The sequence below is a fragment of the Melospiza georgiana genome, chromosome 3 (genome assembly GCF_028018845.1).
Source record: "Melospiza georgiana isolate bMelGeo1 chromosome 3, bMelGeo1.pri, whole genome shotgun sequence".
Lineage (NCBI taxonomy): Eukaryota > Metazoa > Chordata > Aves > Passeriformes > Passerellidae > Melospiza > Melospiza georgiana.
Genome location: NC_080432.1, coordinates 50,057,636 through 50,070,823, shown reverse-complemented (window position 1 = coordinate 50,070,823; position 13,188 = coordinate 50,057,636). Strand labels below are relative to the sequence as shown.

General features: G+C 44.9%; 1 protein-coding gene across 1 annotated transcript in view; it reads left to right on the top strand.

The window, feature by feature from the left end:
* The first annotated feature begins 2,372 nt into the window (after nt 1–2,372).
* Nucleotides 2,373–13,188, top strand: part of AGPAT4 (1-acylglycerol-3-phosphate O-acyltransferase 4) — a 68,826-nt gene continuing 58,010 nt past the window's right edge. Inside the window, exons 1-2 of the mRNA XM_058021023.1 lie at nt 2,373–2,430; nt 12,090–12,208. The gene's annotated coding sequence lies outside the window, so the exon portion shown is untranslated. The remainder of the gene's footprint in view (nt 2,431–12,089; nt 12,209–13,188) is intronic.

Genomic DNA, 13,188 nt, shown 5'->3' with positions numbered 1-13,188 from the left:
CACTCAGTACAAAGAATGCCAAAATTGAGAGATACTCCATTCAGTGCTCTGGAGGGCAGAGCTTACAGAAAGAGAATCTGATTCCTTTTGGTATTCCTTGTTCCACCACCTATAAAATACTCAGTGAGAATATCACAAGGCCTGCTCTTACCACAGAAGTTTTTCTATGGGCTTTTTAGTCTCAGTCATTACCATGGTATCTAATAGCTTCATAAGACTTACCTTTCAATCCCCAACTTAAATAGGAGGGGTTTATTATTCATATATTTCTCGTTAGTCTTTTGGAAAACAGATGTATCAAAACTAGAATTTGCCCCTCCAGTGGAAAGTTTTTTCACATGTAAAATGTCCATAAAGCCTTATTACATTCAGCTGCAGCTTAACAATAATGAAAGCAAGAAGACAGATTTTTATTATGGCTTCACAGAAAATCAGAACATACAAATAACCAGCTGCAGAGAGTTTGGTTTCAAGGGAAACTAAGTAAAACATGTTGAGAAACTATCACACTCAGCATCAGAGTGATGATTTTTGGACTCTTAGCTCTCAGAATATTACCTAGATGCTGAGTAAGATACCTTGGAGTAATATCCCAAGAATCTGTGTGTGTAGTACACAAAGCTACTTCAGGTGGGTGGTCAGGGATGCTTTGGACATGGCTGTGCTACAAACCCAGCCATTCTCCATAATTAAGTGCCTCTTTCATTGATTTTAATTTTTTTCCCTCTGCCTGAAATTAGCCCTTTTTCAAAATGCAGCCACAGGGTCAGACTTTTAAAATACAGCTGGAGAAACTCCCTTTACCAATCTCTCACCACATAGCAGCCCAGCATCTAGTGAGCTAGACTCAACTCCTCCATGACCAAATTGGAATAAGGTCACTACATCTTGACCTCCTGAAGAGTAAACTCAACACACCCCATCAGCAGGAACCTGTCAGGGCACTGATGGCACATCAGTGTAACATCAAGTTACATCTTGATAGACCTCACCAGCCTCACCTGGGAGCCACACACACATGGCCCATGGGCAAGAGCTCTATTTAAACCCAGGTCTGGGGCTTTAGTCTCTGTCAGAGCTTTCTAGTAGATACATGTGTGTTTGGTTTGCTCTCCTGCCTTGTTTCCCAGCCCCACTGTAGTTCTTTTTCTAGCTGTGGCCTTATTGTCTGCTGCTCTTTGTACAATCTTTAGAACTGTTTCGTGGCTGCATCTTGTCCAGGACTGTCAGTGCTGCCACTGCCCTGCTCAGGTACTGTGGCAAAGTGCTCTGGCCAGGGAGTACACTGCCTGTGGCATGGCCACCCTCAGCTCCAGGCTTTTCCTCCCTTGAGCAGCAGCCTTGCTATTGCTGCTCCCTAAGAGCAATAGTACTAATGATAATTACAACAATAACGATAAATGTAATGAAAAGGAGAGAGAGGAATAAAGCCCTGGAAAAACAAGTGGTGCACAGTAGAGTGCTCAGCAGATACTGACTGATGCCTAGCCAGTAGTTGCTGACTGGAGTTAAACCACGACAAGTGTTTCATTTGCCTTCATCTTACATTGAAGATAAACAGGAATTCGATGTGGTTGGTATGAACCGGGACTGTAACAGGGCTTTGCTTTGTCCAGCTCATCACCTGCCAGCCCCCAGCCTCGGGAGCCCTCCAGCCCCGCTATAACCAGACACTCAGCAGCTGACAGTGCTGTCCCAGCGATGTGTCATCCCAGTCACCATCACCTTCTAATGCTTTGGGTGTTTATAATAGAGTCAGTTCCTGCTGTTCTCTAATCATAGAAGCTGCCTTTCACCTCACAATCAGAGCCTGGCAGCAAATGTTTGCTGGACTGAATATTGTGTGTCAGAGTACTCGGTGCTTGGATGGCTGCCACGGCATTTATCTTTTTCCACAGCATCCAGGCCGTGGAGCTCCTTTTTGTTGCTGGGTTTCTACTTGAAGGGTCAGACAGTCACAGGTGCGCATCACCCCGCGTTTACTCCGGGAAGGGATGACGAGCACTCAGCTCCGAGCAGCGCCGGCGACGCTGAGGGGACCGGCGCTACGCCGCGCCCCCTCCCCCGGCCGCCGCTTGCCCGGCTCCCCCTCCCTCCTCGGAGTCCGCGGCCCTTCCTCAGCCGCGCCGCGGCACCGGGAGCTCTCCGGATCCGCTCCGGCAGCGCCCCGAAGGTTGGGCGAGGCCGCTGCGGGGAGGGGTCGCCCCTTCCCACCGCCCCCGGAGGAAGTGACATGATGACGGCGGGAAGGGAAGGCGAGGGGGGCCCCGTTCCCGGAGTGGAGCCGCCCGGCGGGTGGAGCCTGGCGGCCCCGCCCGAGCCGCCCGCCCGCTCCCGCCGCGTGCAAAGTAGTGGCAGCCGGTGCGGCTCGGCCGCCGCCCGCTCCCGGCGCCCCAGCGCGGCACGCGTGCCCAGGCCCGCCGGCGCCAGGTACGTACTCTCCCCCTGGCGCCCTCCGCGCTCCGCAGGTGCGGGGCCACCCTCTCTTCTCCGCCCGGCTTCGCTGCCCCGGGCGGACAAACCAGCCTCGAGCCAGCCCCTCCCTGGCGCTGCCGGCCCCCAGCAGCCGCCGGTGGGGCGGGCGGGAGAGGCAGGCGGTGGGCTGCGCGTACAAGTTCCCTGATTTAGTTGCCGCCGGGCTGGGTCTTCCCCGCCGCCCGGACCGGCGCCGTTTCTCCCGCGGCCGCCGACAATTTTCCTGCCGCCTGCGGGCCCCCTTTGTGTGGCGAGCTCTGCCCGCGCCCGGGTTTCCGTGGAAACGGCGGAGCTACGGCGGCCCAGCCCCGCCGAGCCCCCTCTGCCGCGCCGGGCGGGCGTGCCGCCCCTTCCACTTTCCCTTCGGGGCTGGCCGCCCGGCGCGGCTGGTGGTGGCCGGGCACGGGGCGGGCGGTGCGGTTGCCCCGGGAACGGGCCGGTGCCATCGCCCCGAAGGCGCCGCTCCACAGCGAGCGGGCGGGCCCGGGTCGGTCGAGGCGGGAGTCCGTGAGCTGAGGCGGGGAGACGGGCAGTGTGCCTCCCCGGTGGCGTGCTCACGTGTTGGAGGAGCTCTGCCTTTCACCTATCGCCGTCTGTTCCTAAAGATGTTTAAGCGGAATTAAATAATGGCCGCGAAGTGAGTTAAGGTGTGTCGGCTTATACCGTGTGGTGAACGTTATTTAAATAACAAGTAATGCTTTTTAGCATTTATTTCAACAAGTTAGCACTCACTCGAATGACTGAAAAGACAACCCACGAAAGAGTCTGTTTCAACAATGTCACACCAAGACTTCTGGTCCGTATCTTTGTTACGCATCTCTAAAAGTAGTGGTTTAAGTCCCTGTGCAGACATCTAAGAATGATGTACCTTATGCAGGTGCTAGTGTGGGAGAGAGCAGCCTTGCTGCTACATGAAAACTGGAAATGCTTTACAATGAGGTAGAAGGATGCCAGAAACTCTCAAACAAAAAAACCTAAGCATGTATTTGAAAACAATGATGCCTCTGGCCCAGGAAGTTGTTGTACCAGGCGATTGTGGCCTCAGCTTGTACTGATAATGGCTTCACACTAGAGTGAGTAGCAAAAGAATTAAAAACTGCTGGAGTAGAGAAACTGTTGAGAAACAACTTCAGCTGAAATTTGCGGCCTTTTGTTTTCTCTAACTCCTCATGTGAAGGATAAGATTGGTGTAGATGTACAGAAGTCTGTTTATATACACCAGGACTACTTTGGTGTAAAGACTGCATGGATCAGTAGAATAGTTGATGTGCTCTAAATGTTTGCTGTCATTTTCTTTCTCTAGCTGCTTGTATCTGGTACAATACTGTGGTTTTCCAAACACAATGGATTGAAACACATATTTACTCACTTTAGAAATTTGTGTAAATATTATGTGTAACCTTCCTCTTCCCTGTTAATGTTTTGCATTAACAATGCCTGAATAAGCTGTATTGAAAAATGAAACTTTAACTGTGTTTTATGGATGACAGGGCCAGGTTTCATGTGGAAGAATATATTGGGAAGCCTGCAGAGAAGAAAGAACATATTGCAAGCTGCTTATGGATAAAAGTTGCTCTTAAGTAAAGTTTAGCTGTGTTGCTGGCAAGCACTGTAACAGATTTCAGTAAGTGCCACACAACAAGGTGGAAGTAACGTATTTTAGGAGTGGAGAAATTGTACAGAGAGGTTAGCAGTTGCTCAGAGTCACAGAACAGAGAATGCTGTGCCCAGAGTACAGTAATTAACTGTGTTTCTTGAAGCTCAGTAGGTGTCATTTTGGTGGGAGGTTGTTTTTACAGTAAGTCTTGCTCTGTCCAGCACAAATGCAGAGGTGCTGAAGCGGTGTTCATCTCTCTCGAGTGAGGTGTGCTCTCCTGGAGTCGTGGTTGTACATCACTCCCAGTCTAATGGACTTACTGTACCATAACAGACAGGAGCTCTGTAGGAGAAAGGGTCTTTTGCAGATGATGGATGAGAATCCTACAGCTGTACTCTGCCCTGCTGAAAGGGGTGGATTGTTTTTTCTGTTGTGTACCCTTGATTTTACTGCTGGAAGGTGAAGACTGGGAACAATACCCCTTAAAATCTCTTTTTGCAGGAAGACACTGTCACAGCTGTGCTGAGAGTAGCAAGGTACTATTCTTGTGTTGCAAATGAGCACTTGTGGCCCTTAGACTCTGTATTAGTAATTTAGTCTTAAATTTTAAGAATTCAAATTGCCCCTGCAATGATATGGAACACCATTTCCCTAACTAATATCGTCACTAGTACTGCTGTCAGTGTGTCCTGATAAGGGAGCAGGAGGGCAACAGTGCATAGTGAGGCACTGTAAATGTACTTTACTCAGGAAAAGCTTTTGCAGCTGTGGGCCTTGCTTATTAGGGAGAGCATTATACCAGTCAAGGCAACTGTCTCATCTGGTGTGTTTGATTCAGCTGTACTGAATGCAGTGGGCATTCAGTAAGGGGAGTAGAAATGTGACAGAACAGTACCCTGTGTGCTTCGATGCCTTTCAGCACTGGTTGTGGCAGCTGAGAGTGTGTTTTTTCCCTGAAGTGCTTTATCTGTGGAGTGGCCTTGCCCTGTGATTCATTTTGAGCTGTTTGGGAAAGTTTGCTCACCAGTCTGTTGTTTGGTGGTCTTGGGCTAATTAACATCTGACTGTGGTGAGTACCCTGATCAGCTCTGACTAATGCTCGTGTGCTGCTCAGAAATGCTGACTCACTTCGTTTTCATGCTTTCCCCCTGTCTTCCTCCAGTGCCTCGAACTAGAAAGGAGATAGGGTCCAAGGGAAGGTCAGAGAAGGATGAAATTAAAATGAATGAGAGTAACTGTGTGTTGTGGCAAGGATGAAGATGCTGCAAAGACCCCTCTTTGATAACGTGAGAAAAGTATGATAGCTGGAGTGGATTTGCTGAAAAGGCACATAAGCTATGTGTTAGGAACTGAGCAGAGCAGTGTGGCAACTGTAGTGGGCCCACCAGGAGATGCTGGGTTATGGTCCTGCTAATGGTCTGTTCTTGACCTTGAACTTAAAGCCTTTTTACTTCTGTTTTGACTTTCTGATCTTCTGTCTGTCGTGCTATGTTCTGCCACAAAGAGCTTTACACTGAAATCATTTTCTGCTTCTTGCAAAAGGGCTGACCCAGCTTGAGGTTTCTACTGTAGCATAAATAACAGGAACAGGGAAAGGTAATTAACCAGTCCTAGGCTGGAAAGGAGTCAGAGATAGAGGTCACTGAGAGAGGGTTTACTTCCCAGAAGGTGAGGAGTTGCAGGCAAAGACAAGCACGCTGATTTCAGTTGCATGCAGGACTGTTAATATCTGAAAAACCTCTGATGTGCGCTAGGTTTCCTTTTAATTGTACCAACAAACTTAAATTTCAGTCATGGCTTCTCAGCAGGATCCAGGTGGATGTAAAGGTTTGTCCATGCTGGTTCAGTTGGCAGATAATGCAGGTTTTTTCCTCTGTTGGAAAAAGGATAAGACTCAACATCTACTGTTAAAGACGGGGAAAGAAATATATTTGTGGGGAGTCAATATGTGGAAATGGCGGATGATTTCAAGTGACAGCTACTTTGTGAAAGTTAAACTGTGTCCTGCTTCTCTCACTGTCTCCATGTTATCTGTGTCTTCACACATTGTAGTTTGCTGCTTCTTACCATGTTTTTGAGCATTTTGGAAAATAGTGTTACTGCAGATACTGCTTTGCACTTCCAGAAGGTCTGGAAGCATTCTGCCTGCAAGCAGACTACAATTGCTCTTGAATAATTTATGAGGTTCCCCCCTTCGAGTCACAGGTGATTCGTCAGGAGTTAATTCTGTGATTCTGTCTCACTGCATGTTTTTTACATGCTTGTGCCTCTGGGTGTGTGCATAAATACTGCATTTCACCCAAAAAGACAGAAAAAAGCTTCATTTTATATTCAAGCCTTGTAAAAGTATCTCAAAATACTTAAAGTAAGCAGGAGAAATGCTCAAAGCCAGGCTTTTAAAAGGACCTGGGTACATGCAGTTATTCAGTGATGTTGTAGAAAATCCAGGTAGGTGTTGATGTATATAATGCTTAGTTGAGTGCAAAATTTATAAAAATGTTCCTGGATTTCTAGCTGCATGTTTAGAAGCTGCTAACATCTGCACACTTGCCATCCAGTAAAGTAATTGCAGTCAGATCAAACATTGTCTCTGAATGATCTTGCTGGATGCTTAAGGTGTTTTTGACTAACCCTGGCTGTAGGTGCTGAGAATCCAGGATCATTAATTAGTTACATCACATTTAGCTGTTTTGGAGTCATAATGTTTGCTAAACAACAAAGGCAATTTAAGCTTGTTGAGAGATTTCTTCTGGCTTCAACAGATTTTGAATCGGATCCAAACTGAAACCTCCCTTTATTACTGGTGCCCGTGATAAAGGCTTTTATTCTCTGAAGTTCTCAAATTAAATCAGGCTGTTAGGGGACTGATGGTCAGGCAGAATGAGGAGGTTGAAAGTATTCCTAGTTCATGCTGTGGCAAAATAGTTCTGAACACTCCTGAGGCAGAGATGAGCGAAAACTGATGTAGAATGTGGCTGCTGATATGTGGGTAAAGCTGTCACCATGTTTGTTTGGGTTTTTACCTGGCATCTGGATGTCTGGTTGTTTCCTGTGTAGGTACATCTGAGCCTTTCACTGAAGCTGGCACCTTATTTTTTGGAACCATGCCACCCACATCTCAGCTATAAGATGTTTTAAGTATTGGATGTTAGGTCTTCGGGGCAGGAGTTGGTTTTATTTGAATAATAAATCTGGAAGCTTCATTCTTCAGTTAAACTATTTTTTACAAAAAGAATCATTAAACAGCATTTAATGAATAAGGACTATCCTTAATATCCTGTGTATCTCTGTCTTGGTGTGGCTACATCTTTTGGTTGCACTGTCATTTCCAGTTTTGGGATGTGATTTTCATAAAGGAGAGATTCAGCTACTTTATACTCTTGAGCATCATAGGATAGAAGACAGACAAATTAAATCAATACTTAAAGGTTAAAAAAAGGCCTTGTGACTCTTTTTCTGTGTAATGTTTCCTTAGTATTCAAAGAGCATACTAATGTTGTTTCATATTAATTAAAAATATGCTAATGGCTTAGCTGAAGGAGACTGTCTCCTGTCACAGAAGGTACAAAAACCTAACAGCTCACTTGGAGCTGTAATCAGATAATGGCACTTCATGTTTCCTGCACAGTTAACAATGTCCTGTGATTTGTACTGGAAGCTTTTGGATTCCCTCCTGGAGAAGGTCAGTGCTGTTGGCTCATACTGTGTGACTTGGAAGCGCAAGGAATGGGTCTGTGCCATGTACCTGTTGGATCTGTGGCAGCAGGGCTCAGGCCTGGCAGGCAGGAGAGCATGGCTGTCTCCAGCAGGGGCCATACAACTGCTCAGAGAGAGGCACCACGTTTGAAGTTGTCACACTGGGGTTTTGGGGACAGTAGAAAATTTGTTATGGCCCACAGCTCAGTGGTGGAAGTCGCACTTGAAACCAGCAGTGCTGTCACCATGGTGTATTTCTCAGCTCAGGGACTTACGCCCAATCTCTGCCACAATTTTTAAGATTTTTGCTGCCACAAATTCTATGTTATACTGTAGTTGCACTTTCTGTTTTGTTTTTTTTTTAATAAAACAACAAAGCCACACAAGTTAGGAATTAGACTCCTAGAAAAAGGCTTAAAGACATTACCCAAAATTACTAAAATGTAAATCACAATATCAGAAAATATAAAGAAATCTTTATATGGAAGTGAGGAAAGAAAGTTACCCTTTTCCCAATGCTGATGATTTTTATCTTCCAGTTGATGTCTTTGTAGCATCTATCAATGCCTTTAATTCCTTCTAAGGGTCAGAATAATAGGGAAGACTTGTATTTGTGTGCACACACACGTAATAGTGCCCACTTGGTGCTAAAGTTGTAAACCTGTAGTTTATGGTACAGAACCATCCAAGCTGCTGAATACTTGACTTGGATTTCTTGAGGAATGGAGAAAGGAAGGGAAAGCAGAGCGCATTAGATCAACACATACATCCTGGGTTGTACAGGAGCAGTTATACCTATGGCAGCATCTGCTTCTGCTGAAGGTCCTTGTGGGATGTGTCCATTCCATCTCTGCTCCCTGTGTGTGACCTTTAAAAAGGTGTTGCAAGGCAGATGTGAGGGTGGGCAAGAAGGCAAAGGAGTATGAAAAGTACCATTTTTTGTTGAAAGCTGGAGTCTGGGGAAGTGGCAGGTTGTGGTTCTGCTGTTGGCTGTTCTGTGGATTTACTGTTATATATACTTTCACAAGCTCTCTACCATGGGACGTAAGAGGGGAGCAGCAACAGGGATCTTTCCAGGTTTATTTCACTAGTGTCTTCTCAATTGCTGTAGCTTTTTCTGTCAACTGAGATGGATAAGTACAGGCAAAAAATGGACAAAATCCATAACTGCTTTCTAATCCTACATACATGAAGGATTTGATTTTGCATAGAGAAATGGACTTGCTCGTGTTACTGAGTCTGCTGAGAAGATAGGAAGCTCTTCTGCCTGGATACAACTGCTTGTGTGTTAGAGATGTGTTTGTTGCAGAACTAGAGTTAGAAGGTGACTTATGTGTTAGAGGTGTGTTTGTCTGTTGCAGGACTGGAGTTGGGAGGCGATACTTTTATAATCTAACTTTGCAACTCATTGTGGGTAAGAACAGGAGGATAAAATATTTGAAGCTTTGAAGTAAATGTGATCCATGTTTCTGTGTTGCCTCACATGTAAACGTGGTTTGGATGCAAGGGAAGTATTTTGTCTGTTGAGACTGTATAAGCAGTTCCTGTACCTTGTGCTGGCTCTTTGTGTTCCTGTGAATATAATTTATAGTTCTTAAAACAAGGTGAGGGCAATCAGTGGCATAAGCTATGAGCCTTCATAGGAGTGGCCTTCTTTCTAAAGCTTATCTCTTATCAAGGGAATGTTTGGACTCCCAGCACAATTTTAAAAAGCAGCCCTGTTTTTGTACCAGCTTTTGAATAATCCTTTGTCGGCCTTATTCCATACCCCCATTTATTTGGGCTCTTTTAAAAGAAATGTTTTTATAACAACCACTGAAGAACTCAGTAGCTACTCTTGTGTTGTATCTGTTCCTGCAATGCCCAGTGTAGAGGTGATCAGTGTGCCCTCGATGCTGGGTAAGTATTACAATGCAGGTGGCAGCATCCTGCTGTACTGCCCCTGCTGCCTCTGTAGTTTTTAATGTGTTCATTTCCTGTGTAAGGACTGATGGTGTGGATCTCACCCTTGAGAGATTTTTCTTAGGCTGTGCATTGAGGATCAGTGCCCTAACTAGACTGACTCTGATCTCTGTACTTCAAATGAATAGTTGCCCCAATTTGTCCGTGACTGTTCTGTACAAAATTTCAAAATTTCATGTATCATAAATGCAAAAGCATCTCTGCTTACAGACATACATTTGTGTGTTTATATTTGCTAAGGCTTTGTTTGTTGCAAACATTCAGAATCAGTAATTTAACAAACCACTTGCACTTTTGCAGAATGCCATAAGTCATTGTAGCGACTTTGTGCAAGCATGTTTGTAGTGGGGTTGTTTTTTATAGAGTGCCAGATGACAGCAACATGTGGGTCTGGTTACCTTTGATTAACCACTTAATGTTGTCCATGAAAACAAATATTAAATTGTCTGTGAGCATGTGATGTAGTTGCATGTCATACACCCTTTGTGGTTATTCACCTCAGTCATTTTTGAGGAAATATCCAGGTTGATTTGTTAGTGTGACAGCCTAGCCCACATCCTGCTTAGATTCTTAGTACACTTTCTTCTCATTTTTTTACTATTTAGTCCTGCTGTCTTGCTTAGTCCCTAAGTTTTACTTTTGTGTGGCGCTGCCCTTGTAATCTGTGCAAGTGACTTGTTAGATTAATGGAGCCAGTTAAAGTAATGAAGCAAGAAAGGAAACAGAGGGACTGGACTCACTGGTCCCCAGGACTGAACTCTCGGACTGAACTCTGATAAACTCATCTACATCTTGAGTATCTTAATGCAACTCTTTATTTTTTCCAAGCAAATTGAAGATAATTGTGCTTCATATATATTTATATGTGTATATATATATATGAGTGTATTAAAGTACAGAAATCTGTGTGGGAAACAGTTGAACAGCAGCACTTGGCATTTTGGAAAGAAGCAACTTGCCTTCCAGTGCTATTTTTGTGAATTTCATGTTCTGCACCCGAGATAACTGATATACTTCACCCTCACATATTTTTTGAGGATCTCTTTAGAAGCTTGGAACAGAAGTGCTTAACTTCAAGGGATTTATTCTTTCCAAATAAATACCTCCTCTCAGCATCAAGCGCTGCAGTCTCTAAATGTTGCATCTCCAAGGAGTTTTGTATTGATACGTGTTTAAGTTCATCTCCCTTCTCCCTGAATATTTCATGCTTCTGGAAAAAAGAGCAAGACTGAACTGCTTCTCACCAGAACTTGGGCAGTTGCTCCCCACCTTTCCTGTTTCTTCCCACACTATGCATGCCTCTCTGGAGCTGCTGTCATCCTCCTCACCTTGCTGTATAAACATTGAGTCCAACAGGAGCTCTGCTATGCCTTTTGCAAGTAAGGTATGTGTACACAGAGGACTTGTGTCCTGGTAGGCATGCAGAGTTTGTGTAGCTGTTTTCCCTACATTAGATCACAGCAGGAAGAAAATTTAAAAAGGAAAAGGGGAAACCATTGCGCTACAATGCTGCAATAACCATTTGAAAACTCCCAGATTAATACTTCTATTTCTTCAGTTGACACTCTGTTATGCAAATCATCTCTCTGCTCAGTAGAAGATAAACAGTAAGTCAGTTTTATAGCAGGTATATAAATTTGAAATTCTAAATCTTGCTGGTAGATGGTATCCATTCTTCAGCTTTTGAAGCAGCCAGACTGACTGATCTCTCCATTGTAACAATGTGTAACTCAGTAATGCTGGACTCCTTCTAAAAATCTAAAAACATTCCTAAATTCTCTTAACTTTAGGGAAGCATCTTAAGATATGCTCAAATTATTCCCCAGTTTGGGAAATTTGGAGAAATTGTGGTGAGTTGACCTTGGCTGACTTGGTTTGCATCAAACTGTTCCCTTGCTCTCCTTCCTCAGCAGGACAAGGGAAGAAAATAGGACCAAAAAGTTTGTGTGTTGAGGTAAGGACAGGGGGTCATTCACTAGTTACCATCATGGTCAAAACAGACTTTACTTGGGGAAGTTTAAAATTATTTATTATCAGCTGATAACAAAGAAGGGCAGTGGAAAAAAATGCTCTGGGGGGGGGTGGAAAGTGATTCAAACCCTAATTAAGCATGAGGCAAATAGATAATTCTTCCTCCAGATTTGGGTTTTTTGGTGTGGCATGTACAGACACAGTCTCCTTGCAGATGAATACACACCTGGATGCAACCTCACTTTTGCTAGCTTGGTGCTCCCTGACCAAAAGAGAAGAGCACAGGGGCTTCCTGTGACTTGCTTTGCTTATGTATTTCATGTACAGCAGCACTGTTAAAATATACTCTGATGTATATGCAGTGCTGCAATCTGTGCTCTTTTCACAGAATCAGTGAGGTTGGAAAAGACCTCAGAGATCGAGTCCAGTGTGGGACAGAGCACCACCATGTCAACCAGACCGTGGCACTGAGAGACAGATCCAGTCTTTCCTTTAAACACCTCCAAGGTGAGTGACTCCACCACCTCTCTGGGCAGCCCATTCTAATGTCTAATCACCCCTTCCTTGAAGAAATTCCTCTTGGTGTCCAGCCTGAACCTCCCCTCGCACAGCTGAAGGCTGTGTCCTCCTGTCCTGGCTCTGGTTGCCTGGGAGAAGAGGCTGGCCCCACCCGGCTGCACCCTCCTTTAGGGAATTGTAGAGAGCAATGAGGTCACTCCTGAGTCTCCTTTTCTCCAGGCTAAAAACCTCCAGCTCCCTCAGCCGCTCCTCACAGGACTTGGGCTCCTGACCCTTCACCAGCTCTGTTGCCCTTCTCTGGATATGCTCCAGCACCTCAGTGTCCTTGTAGTGAGGGCTCAGAAGCGGATGCAGTACTCAATTGTGGCCTCGCCAGTGCCAAATACAGGGATTTTGGTGGCAACTGATACTGACTTAAAAGGCACTAAACTGAAACTGCTTAATCTGACCTGAGCATATTTTCATAGTAGTCTTTGTAACTCTTCCATCCAAGAGTCTGGTTTAGATGACAAAATGCAAGAATAAGCGTCGTCATCCGGTTGGTTGTTTTTAACTTCCAACAAAGCATTTGAACACTGAATCAAAGACTAGATAAAAGTGAAAACTTTCATGAAAGCTTGAAATATGTACTGAAGAAAGAGATATAATGCTGACTTGCCTTTCTTTCTAAGTGGGTGATACCAACTCAATCTAGATGCTGTCAGATACATGCCATGTTGCTTTCCACACTCCATTAACTCTATATACTACATGAACTTTGGAAACAGGGGGTGGCACTTCTTTGCTTCATTTGTGTGCTTTCTCTAAAAGTGCAAACAGTTGTGAGTTTTTTGTGAAATCTCTAGTTGTAGTCTCAAAACACTGCCTTGGAAGTATGAAATAGAGCTGTTCATTGGCAGCAGCCTCTGCTGGCGTAGATTCTTCACTAGGCATATCACTTCTATGACCTCCTGGTCAGTTAGTCTAAG